Source organism: Cnephaeus nilssonii (assembly GCF_951640355.1).
Source record: "Cnephaeus nilssonii genome assembly, chromosome: 21".
Classification (NCBI taxonomy): Eukaryota; Metazoa; Chordata; class Mammalia; order Chiroptera; family Vespertilionidae; genus Cnephaeus; species Cnephaeus nilssonii.
In genome coordinates, this window is record NC_137092.1 from 3,079,194 (window position 1) to 3,090,798 (window position 11,605).

Genomic DNA, 11,605 nt, shown 5'->3' on the forward strand with positions numbered 1-11,605 from the left:
TTGCAAAACACGGGGCCGTCTCATGCCTTGGTTTCCTAAAGCCTTTTCTCCCCAGAATGACTTTACATGGATCGAGTCTCATAGATGGGGGTTTCATTTATGGCTCGTGAAGAAATAGGGGGTGGCGGCACAGGAGAGAGGGCAGAGAGAGGAACTGTTTTAGGAAATCGTAGTGATGAAAGAGCCATAACAATGAAAAGAAAAAAAAAAGCCACTTAGGAAATGGTTAGGCCGACAGGCAAACATCACCTTCATAGTGAGCGTGGGACGGACGCGGTACCCAGTGGCCGCCTCCTCGCTCGCTCAGAGGAGGGGTGAGTGCGGGCTGGGAAGGCAGCCCGCTGTGCGGGGGAAGGGCAATATTTCAACCCGAACCCCTGGGCGCAGCTGCCCTGTTGCAGGATGGGGGTGCCACCGGCTCCATTACCCGCTGCGCACTTGGCAGGCGAGCATGACTGCAGCGTAGAGAGATGGTCTCTGCGTTTGTATGCGGATGGCGCGCAGTCCGGGTGCGCTCGGCGAGCTTGTAAGAATGCATTCAGCCCCGCTTGCCTTTTGGCCTGGAAGCAAATGAAGCGTCCACAAGGCCTGTGGCAGCAGGAGCCGCCCCCCCGCCCCGTGGGCAGCCCCCCTTCCGCCCCCCCCCCCACCCGCTCCGAGGGCAGCCGCACTGGCTGGGCTCTGGGGGGACCATTTCCTGCTCCTTCTGTGAAATGGCTGCAGTGCAGGGGCTCGGGGAGCCAGGCTGTGACTCAGCGGGGACACGGAGTTAGAAACCTGGGGGGTCCAGCTTTGGGGTTTTTCTGGAGCCTGGGAATGGGGCGTGGCCTCCAATGGGAATGGAGAGAAATGAACCCAGACTGCTCTCCCATATGGGTTAGGAACCTCCCTCCTTTCCTCCTTCCCTCCTTCCCTCCTTCCCTCCTTCCCTCCTTCCCTCCTTCCCTCCTTCCCTCCTTCCCTCCTTCCCTCCTTCCCTCCTTCCCTCCTTCCCTCCTCCCTCCTTCCCTCCTTCCCTCCTCCCTCCTTCCCTCCTTCCCTCCTTCCCTCCTCCCTCCTTCCCTCCTTCCCTCCTCCCTCCTGCCCTCCTGCCCTCCTTCCCTCCTTCCCTCCTCCCTCCTTCCCTCCTTCCCTCCTCCCTCCTTCCCTCCTTCCCTCCTCCCTCCTGCCCTCCTGCCCTCCTTCCCTCCTTCCCTCCTCCCTCCTTCCCTCCTTCCCTCCTCCCTCCTGCCTCCTGCCCTCCTGCCCTCCTGCCCTCCTGCCCTCCTTCCCTCCTTCCCTCCTCCCTCCTTCCCTCCTTCCCTCCTCCCTCCTTCCCTCCTTCCCTCCTTCCCTCCTCCCTCCTGCCCTCCTGCCCTCCTGCCCTCCTGCCCTCCTGCCCTCCTCCCTCCTTCCCTCCTTCCCTCCTTCCCTCCTCCCTCCTGCCCTCCTTCCCTCCTTCCCTCCTTCCCTCCTCCCTCCTGCCCTCCTCCCTCCTCCCTCCTTCCCTCCTTCCCTCCTTCCCTCCTTCCCTCCTCCCTCCTCCCTCCTGCCCTCCTTCCCTCCTTCCCTCCTTCCCTCCTTCCCTCCTCCCTCCTGCCCTCCTGCCCTCCTCCCTCCTCCCTCCTTCCCTCCTTCCCTCCTCCCTCCTTCCCTCCTTCCCTCCTTCCCTCCTCCCTCCTGCCTCCTCCCTCCTCCCTCCTTCCCTCCTTCCCTCCTTCCCTCCTCCCTCCTGCCCTCCTCCCTCCTCCCTCCTTCCCTCCTTCCCTCCTTCCCTCCTTCCCTCCTCCCTCCTCCCTCCTGCCCTCCTTCCCTCCTCCCTCCTTCCCTCCTTCCCTCCTTCCCTCCTCCCTCCTGCCCTCCTGCCCTCCTCCCTCCTCCCTCCTTCCCTCCTTCCCTCCTTCCCTCCTCCCTCCTGCCCTCCTCCCTCCTCCCTCCTTCCCTCCTTCCCTCCTTCCCTCCTTCCCTCCTTCCCTCCTCCTTCCTGCCCTCCTCCCCTCCTCCCCTCCTGCCCTCCTGCCCTCCTGCCCTCCTTCCCTCCTTCCCTCCTCCTTCCTGCCCTCCTCCCCTCCTTCCCTCCTTTCCTCCTGCCCTCCTCCCTCCTTTCCTCCTTCCCTCCTTCCCTCCTTCCCTCCTTCCCTCCTTCCCTCCTTCTCTCCTTCCCTCCTTCCCTCCTAAAGGGCAACAGCCTACGGCCCTCTCCTCCACCCGCAGGAAGGATGTATGCGCTTTGGGGGAAAATAATTCCGCACCAAGTAGAACGAGAAAGTCTCTCCAGTGTCCGCACCGCCCAGGCGTCACCCATCGTTCCCATCCCGTTATGAATCGTTAAGAAATCATTCCAAGTCTTTTCTATAAAGATGAACACAATTTTATTTTTTCTGAAACAAGCAAACAAAAACAGAGTGCTTTTCATTTCACAATGTGATCTTTTACCTTCATGCTGCCTATTGGGTCTCCTTCTGGGTCATTAGCTACAGACCTACAGCGTGTCCTTCAACCAGCCGTTCTCTTCTTTTTATTTAAGAGATCCTTCAGCAACGGGCATTGCCCCAGTTATTATTATACTAGAGGCCCGGTGCATGAAAATTCATGCACTGGAGAGGGGGGTCCCTCAGCCCGGCCTGCCCCCTCTCACTGTCCGGGAGCCCTCAGGAGTGGGAGGCAACCCAGGCGATCAGGGGAAGGCGATGCCCCCATCACACCCCTGCTGCTGCCACTGCTGGCAGCACAAGCCTTGGCCGGCCCTGGTTACTTGAGCCTCGGGTGGCCCTGGGCGGCTGGGCAGCCACCATCTGAGGCTTGCCTGCGCCTCAGGTCGGCCCTGGGCGGCTGGGGGGGCTGAAGGGACTGGGGGACTCCGGAAGCAGATGTGCGGAGCAGGCCCCCCCACCCCCCTGCTGTGGGCGCCACCATCTTGTGCCATTTCGACAGTCAATTTGCAAATTACCTCTTTATTATATAGGATTTTTAAAATTTTTTATTTGCCCAGATAGTGGGGCTCAGTGGTTGAGCATCGACCCATGAACCAGGTCACGGTTTGATTCCCGGTCAGGGCACAGGCCTGGGTTGCAGGCTCGATCCCCAGTGGGGGTCATGCAGGAGGCAGCTGATCCATGATTCTCTCTCCTCATTGATGTTTCTCTCTCTCCCTCTCCCTTCCTCTCTGAAATCTATAAAAACATTTAATAAAAACAACAAAACCCCAAAACAATCACATACACCACACTGTACACATACACCCAATCTCTCTCTCTCTCTTTCTCTCTCTCTCTCTCTCTCTCTCTCTCTCTCTCTCCACACACACACACACACACACACACACACACACACACTGCACTCCCGTCACACTCCCACTCCATATGTATGCTAGAGAGGCATCGTCAGTCAGTGAGAATGAAACGAGTGTCTGATGGCGCAGAGGACGTGATGGCCCCCGGCCATGTCAAAGCCCCCGATGACGGCCTTCCCGGGGTGCCAGCCCCCTCAGGTCCCACCTCCGGCCCCTGCCTGGCTCCGGGGCTGCTCCCCAGGCTGAGAGCGATTTCCTCCAGGGCGTGGGGGGCAGGTGGGGGGGCAGGTGGGCTCTGCCACGGCGCAAAGGCTGCTGGTCCAACGGGGCACAAACTCACATTCACAAGAAACGGGTTCAGCCTCTTCTCTCACTCTAGCCCATACATCAGACCCCCTGCATTTGGTCACGTGGGTTTTGAAGAACGACGGCGGAAAGGCATAAAGTGGATCCAGTTCCATCTGGTTCCTGCTGAAGACGTTCTGAGCTCCCATTAGCCCGACGCCCTCCTAATGCACCGCTTTCCGTATCGATTCCCCCCTTTGTCACCAGCGCGGCTCAAAATGGGGCGGCTGAAATGTGCTGACCTCTCTGCTTTGCTCGGAGCTCCTCAGCACTAAGATGTACCCCGACGTGTCCGTCACATCTACATGTAATAAAGCACAGTTAGATCGGGGATGGAGAGGACAGTGCCCCTGAGGAATCTGTAGATGACGCTGCTCCTCCCTGTCATTCTCACTGCACGAGCCTGGGCCTGGCTACTCACAGGGGTTTGCATCACGTGGTTCTGAGCCAGCCAGGCCCGGGTTTGCATCCCGTGTCTGCGAACGCAGGACGGGTTCCCTTTCTGAGCCTTGATTTGTGTGTGTGTGTATGTGTGTGTGTGTGTGTGAGAAATGGGATTAATGAAAGCACCATTAGCCATGAGGATTAAAAGAGTACTTTGGCCCGGCTGGTGTGGCTCAGTGGTTGAGCATTGACCTATGAACCAGGAGGTCACGGTTCAACTCCCCGTCAGGGCACATGCCCGGGTTGTGGGCTCGATCCCCAGTGTGGGGCATCCCGGAGGCAGCTGATCCATAATCCTCTCTCATCATTGATGTTTCTCTCGCTCCCTTCCTCTCTGAAATCAATAAAAATATATTTTAAAAATGCTACTTTGTAAAATGTAAGACTTCACTGAATGACAGTAACACTGTTCTTTCTGTTCATTCAAAAATAGTTATTGAGTATCTCCTATGTACCAACATCGTCTCAGAAACTAGGGGGAAGTGGGGATTAAATATGGCGATAAAGTCCTTGGTCGCTGCTCTCAGGAAGCGCTCTCTGGATGAGGAAGGCTCAGGCAAGGTTTTCAGCGGATGGTGACAAGGGCGTGGTGAGGTGTGCAGGGGGACAGGCACACGGAGACGACCTCCCGGAGCGGGTGGCCGGGCTCCCCTGAGGGTGCAGGCGCCCAGGGAGAGGTGTTGGGGTCCACATTTTCGTTTTCATCACGATAGCGAGTCAGTCAGCCTTCAGGGAGCCCCTCGTGTCCACGAGGCTCAGAGGGAACCCGCCGTGAGTCTCGCTCTCAAGGGGCGGTGGAAGCGTGCCTGTGTGCACAGGTGATGTTTGCTGCTAACACGCACCGTCTGTGACCCTGCGGTAATTCCTGTGCGAATTACTTGGCCGGACGAGCTCATTCACTCCTCACAGTCAGACGTGTGAGGAACACGCCGCCGTTATCCGCTCGATGGGTTTATCCAGGTGTGCGCCGGGAGGAAGAGGGAGGAGCCGGGGATGGAGTGCGGCGCCCCCGCCACTGCAGTGCAGGCGGGCAGGTGGGGCGGCGGCCAGTCCTGCAAGGCCCCCTCTGCCCCCAGCTTTAGCTTCCCTCTTTCCGAAGCGTGATTCTCTCAGAGTGTCTCCTCCTCTTGCTTTTAAGGGGTTTTACGCTTGTCGGCATGTCAACACCACTGGGTGGGGTTTCCTGTGGGAATCAGAAGTCTCTGATGGTTTGCTGGGTGGTGTTCCTTCAGGTGACATCAGGGGAGCCAGTGTCCTGGTCTTCACCAGCTCCCGGAGGCTGCCTGCAGTCATTGGCTTGTGGCCCCATCTGCTGTCACTTTGACCTCAGCCTCCGAGGTCAGATCTTCTCTGACTCTGACACTCCTGGCTTTCTCTTATAAGAACAACTAGAGGCCCGGTGCATGAAAATTCATGTACTGGAGGGGGGGGTGCCTCAGCCCGGCCTGACCCCCCTCACAGTCTGGGAGCCCTCAGGGGTGGGAGTCGATCAGGGGACGGCAACACCCTCATCACACCTCTGCTGCTGTCACTGCCAGCAGCACAAGCCTTGGCCAGCCCTGGTTACTTGTGCCTCAGGCCGGTCCTGGGTGGCTGAGCAGCCGCCATCCGAGGCTTGCCTGCACCTCGGCCGGCCCTGCTTGCCTGAGCCTCAGTCAGTGGGGGTTGCAGGAGGACCCGAGGCCCCTGGTGGGGCTGAGGGGACTCCGGTGGCCAGCTTGTGATGGCATGATGGTCAATTTGCATATTACCTCATTATTATATAGGATTGTGATTCCCTCGGGCCCACCTGGGATAATCTCTCCATCTGGAGATCCTAGATTTGATCACAGCTGCAAAGTCGTTTTCGCCATGTAAGGTAACAACCTATTCAAAGGTTTGAGGCATTCAGACATGGGCATTTTTGGCAGGGGGTCATGACTCTATCTACCACCGATGGTAGATGTTTACTTTCACCCCTGCCCACACATTCATGACAATTTTACTGATCGCCAAGTAAGAGGGGATGGGATGCTAAGATAATTGAAACAACCAAGCAGTGGTTGAAAGTTCTTCTAGGTTTTTAACTGACATTCTGAATGGAGTGGGAAATGCATTTGGTGCTCCAAAGAAGACAGTAAGATACTTGGGAGATGATTGCCTCTTGATTGCACTGAAAAACAAATGAATTATTTACTATATAAGTACAGCGCACATTTGCATCAATAGAGTACTTTCCAAGTGAGCATAATAATTTCCGCTGCATTTTCTGAACAAAAGAGACTGATTTCACATTTTCCAAATACAAGCCCACTCCAGGCCGACGCTGGCGGTAAGGCACTCTTTGATGGTTACCGTGTACACATGCAACACATCTTGGGGATCAAGCACCAAAACGCACACTTGTGGGTAAACATGTTCCCAGGAGAGGCTGGTGACTGACTGTGCCCCTTGTCCTGGGGTCATCCTTCTCCAGCCTCCGAGGGGGACCTGCTTTTTGGCTGGAGTAGGGTCAGTGGGGTGAGTGCAGTAAAAAGGTCTGTCCTTAGCCCACACACACCTTCAACCAGCTGTCCCCTGACTCACTGGGGACCCGCTTGCAATTTCACATCCTGGAGCAGTCCCTGGGGCCTGAGCGGTTTCGGCGTTTGTGGGTGAACTTGTCACCTCCCACAGGGTCCTGCGCTTCAGCTGAGTGTCTTTGCAGCACTTTCCCCCCATCTCCACGTGCTCCCTCACCCTCACCTCCACCACCAAGTGCTCCGTGTGCCTGCCGCTCTCTCGAGCGCGGTTACCCATTCTGGGTTGACCACAGCCCTTTCCTTCTTGACGCTTGGCCGCTGTGTCTTTGAGTACTTGCTCCTCTGCACCCCAAAGCACTTCTTTTTAGTGCAGCTCTCACTGGGCATTTCCTGCCTCGCCAGTTACACTGGGTGGTCTCGGAGGGCAGAGGCCGTCGCTGTGTGCCCTGAAGACTTAGCGTGAAGCGTAACGTCCCACGAGAGCAAGCTCTCAGACCAGGGCGGCCGGCGAGGGCATGGTGGTGCTCACGAGTTTCCTGTCCGGCCCAGTGCGGTGGTGTTACTCTTTCCCCGCTTGTCTCTGATCAGATGGAAGCCACGGGTGAAATGGCTGAGACTAGGATTTGGCCCTGTTGCTTTGGTTTGTTTTCCCTCCTCCTTTCAACTGCCTGTTGACTGTCAGTGTGCATGAACCACTCTCTCTTCAGCTGGACACCAAGCCCTCCGCCTCTTACTGTGTCATCTGATTGTCCACCCTTCCTCCAGGAAGCCTTCCTGGATGTCCTCTAATCATTTTCATCTGGCCAGCACCATCCGGGGCCAAATTCATCTCCACCTCAGTCAATCCTATAGCAGCTCCTTCTCCTATTCCTCCTCCTCCTCCTCTTCCTTCTCCTCCTCCTCCTCCTCCTCCTCCTCCTCCTCCTCCTCCTCCTCCTCTTCCTTCTCCTCCTCCTCCTCCTCCTCCTTGCTTTTTGCTTCTCACTTCTCCTTCTTTCTTCTTCTTCTAGAAGACAGTGTTCATGTCTGTGGCTGCAGCTAAAAAGCGAATGTTGGACAAACAATTCTTGAAATTGTCCTCGGTCATCTCGCTACTTCCTCTGGGTCCCAAATGCTCCTCACGTGTAGCCTTGTTTGGAGACGGCTCTGATCTGCACGCTATAGCTGGTTATCTCTCCACCCACCATTAGAGCTTCAGAATTTAGAAGAAAGCAGATGGACACATCTCTATGGCGAGCCAGCCCAGGCTGGGGGCCATCTAATAGCAGAGGATGAGCCGGAAGTAGGTTTCCAGTTGTTCCTATGGGAAAGAATACAATAATTTATAAATAATAGCAAAGGATAGACTCTGTGTTTCACGCACTCACAACTGTAAAACTACTTTTGCCCCACCCAGTAGGTACTAAGAAACATTGGAAACGGGAATAAAACGGTCTCTTCCGGCGGCAGCCATGGGTGCCTGGTGAGGAAGGGCTCTTTCTGTGAGCACGAGCTGCTGTGCGCAGGTGGCATGTAGCTGTCCGCTGGAGCCACCGCCAGCCACGGCTCCCTCAGCACTAACATGCGTGCCTCGTTCCCGAAAGCAGAGGCTCCCGCGGTTAGGAATGCTCATTGCTTAGTGCTGTGAAATGCCCCAATAAAGCCACGTAGCATGCATTACATGTGGAAAAAGTGTTGATAAGAATCTGGATGATTTAGTTGCATGAACCGGGCAGGGTAACCTCGCTGTGCCTCGGTGTTCCGTGCTGTGAAATGGGGATAAGCGTGGTGGACGAGCCTCTAGGCCCTTTTTCTTTTCAGTCATTCCTGGTGGTTCCGCCTCTACCACAGCTTCCTGGGCCCACGCCAGGCACGGTTTAACGCTCCTGCCATTCCCAGCAGCCTCTACAGGTTCCCCCTGGCCATCGGCAGCCGCTCCAGCAGACAAAGGGCAATTGATGCACAATGAGGCCGCCAGCTGGCCGTGCCCACGTGTCCCTGGTGTTTTCCTGGCAGTCAGGGTGGAAACTGGCGAATCAAGGTGAGGCAACCTGTCCGAGGGAGGGAGAGCAACGTTGTCGATGTCGTGGCAATTGAAGTCATTCTTAAAAAGGCAAAAGATGTGAAGTGAGGCCAAGATGTCGATGAGCCGTCACACTCCTGGGTGAGCTGTGTATCGTGGGTGGTACGGAGGGGGTTCACCGGGCTTAGGATACCTGCGGGGCCTGACCCAGGCCGGCCGAGGGCCAGCGACGCTCCAGCGGCTCCTCGTGGGGAGGGGCATCCATCGGCAGCTCCTGGATGCCAGCAAGGGCCCACACCCCTCTCGATTGAAGCCCACAGGTGCCAAGATGTGGGTTTCAGTTCTCCCCTTCAGACCTCAGTGAGCGCCCCGTAGGGGTACCATCTGCGGCCCACGGGGAGGCGTCAGGTCGAGCACACGTGGGAAAGGAGAAGCTCGGTGCGCAGTGCCTCTCGGGACCCGCTGTGCTCGCTGAGAGCTTCCCCTCTGTGCCCACCCTCCTCCCTCCCACCTGCGCTGCAGGGCAGCTGGCCTTTGCTTCTCCCCCACCACCGGTTCCTGGTTCCTGTGAGAAGTACAGATGGGCGCGGGGAAGGTAATGGCTCGGAGTCTTGCCCGACTCAGGGATACATGAGCACCAGGCTATGACTGATGTTAAAAAATACGTACGCTTTTATTGATTTCAGAGGGGAAGGGAGAGGGAGAGAGGGATAGAAACATCAATGACGAGAGAGAATCCCTGACCAGCTGCCTCCTGCACGCCCTCCACGGTCCGATGCCTGGGTGGTGGGTGCCAAGAGGAACTTCACATTGAGCTTCCCCTTTCCCACGTGTGCTCGACCTGACAGCGCGCCCTGTTCTCTTTTTCTGAATGGGATGCATGGTTTTTAAAAGATGATAAAAAATTAGCCCCTGCATTAAGAAGGTGCTTATTTAATCTTTTTTTTGTGTGTCCTGACCTTTTCTTTTTTTTTTCTGAAAAATGATGGCTCATTGGTTAGAGCGGCAGCCCATGGACTGAAGAGTTGTGGGTTTGATTCTGGTCCAGGGCACAGGCCTCAGTTGCAGGCTTGATCCCTGCCCTGATTGGGGCGCATGCGGGAGGCAACCAATTGATGTGTCTCTCCCATGTCGATGTTGCTCTCTGTCTCTGTCTCTCCCCCTCCCTTCCACTCTGTCTACAAATTAATGGGGAAGATGCCCTGACCGGTTTGGCTCAGTGGATAGAACGTTGGCCTGCGGACTCAGGGGTCCCAGGTTCGATTCCGGTCAAGGGCATGTACCTTGGTTGCGGGCGCATACCCAGTAGGGAGTGTGCAGGAGGTGGCTGATCGATGTTTCTCTCTCATCGATGTTTCTAACTCTCTATCCCTCTCCCTTCCTCTCTGTAAAAAATCAATAAAATATATTTAAAAAAAATTAATGGGGAAGAAAAAATCTTTGGGTGAGGATTAACAAACAACCAAAAATGCTGTGTTTGCATTTAGTGATAATCCTAATAATTAATTATATCCAGGATCACCTGGGTGTTTAGCTTCTATCAAAGGGCCATCATATGATTTCACGAATAAAATTTGTGATCGGGTTATGACTGTTGGGGCCAGTAGAGTGTCTAAAAAATATTAGCATTTAATTTTTAGTGTTCTTTTGAAACTTGAGTTCAAAGACTTCTATGTAGAATTGCCAGGTGAAGTGCAGGAGGCCTGATTATATTTGCATTTCAGATAAGCAATAAATAATTTTCCTATATAGGTATGTCCCAACTATTGCCTGGGACATACTTAACTAATCATTTTGTTGTTGTTTATCTGAAGTTCGAATTTAATTGGGCCTCCCATATTTTTATTTGCTAAGTCTGGCAATTCTAACTTTGGGGGTATATTTCCTGAGGCCCAAGGCTTGTCAGACTTGAAGGCGTTGTTTGCGTGCATGTGTGTGTGTGTGTGTGTGTGTGTGTGTGTGTGTGTGTGTTTGAGGCAGGTGGAGGGTGCTTCCTGCTTCCTGCATTTTGTCATAGTTACCTCCATAGTCTTCACCCCCTCGTTCATCCACCTCGGAGAGATTTATTGACGCCGACCAAACTCTCGGGAGCCCTCTTTGTAATTCAGAAAGTTAATATTGATTTACAACAGCTGGTCTGTGGGGCGCATTGTAATTGAGGTTTCTCTGTGGCCCGATTCACGCAGGAAACCAGAGGATGTGAGAAAACAGAGCTTGCGGAATTCAGACTCAGAGCCAAGGGAATTGATGTTCTTCAGGAATAACTGGTCGATGCAGTCTAGCTGGATAAAGTCCCCCTTCTCCCCCAGAATGTTTAAATTTCATCACTGGGATTGAGGAGGCAACCACAGGTTCTCTCTTCGGTGGGCCCGGCTGAAGGCGCCGGTCCACTCCCTCCCGCTCCTTTCTGTCGTCCCTGCTCTGGCCCGAAGCTCAACTCCCGCTTCCGTTTTCAACCTCCCTGCCGAACATGCACCTCTCATGTCACAGCGTCCGCCGTTCCAATGGACCGCAGCGTCCTCCCTTCGTGTGGCTGGCTTGCAGTCTCAGGGACGGCGTCCTCTTCACCCCCTGCCCGCTCCTCCTGTCCTCTAACTGTTAATGCCCCGAGTTAATAAACCACAGGAGGGCAGCTCACGCTTGGACCGTACGCGGTCACTCTCTAGTCTCCGGGGACGTAGTGCGCATCCTCCTCCGGCCGGCACCATAGCTCCGTGCTCCGTCCACACAAGCCCCGTGACCGTCTCAGAACCCGGGACCAGCGCATGGGCCGAATTGATTCTGCAGCCGCAGAAAGAAGTCCGTGTCTGTAGCATCCACATGAGAAACACAGGACCTGTACGTCTGGTTCTTTTGAGCGCTCCCATCTACCAAGAATCCAATTGGCGGGGAGATTTAGAAGAATGGAAACGGTTAGAGTAAAAGCAACAAAAATTACTGATCTCGCCAAAACCGGTTTGGCTCAGTGGATAGAGTGTCGGCCTGCGGACTGAAAGGTCCTGGGTTCGATTCCAGTCAGGGGCATGTACCTTGGTTGCGGGC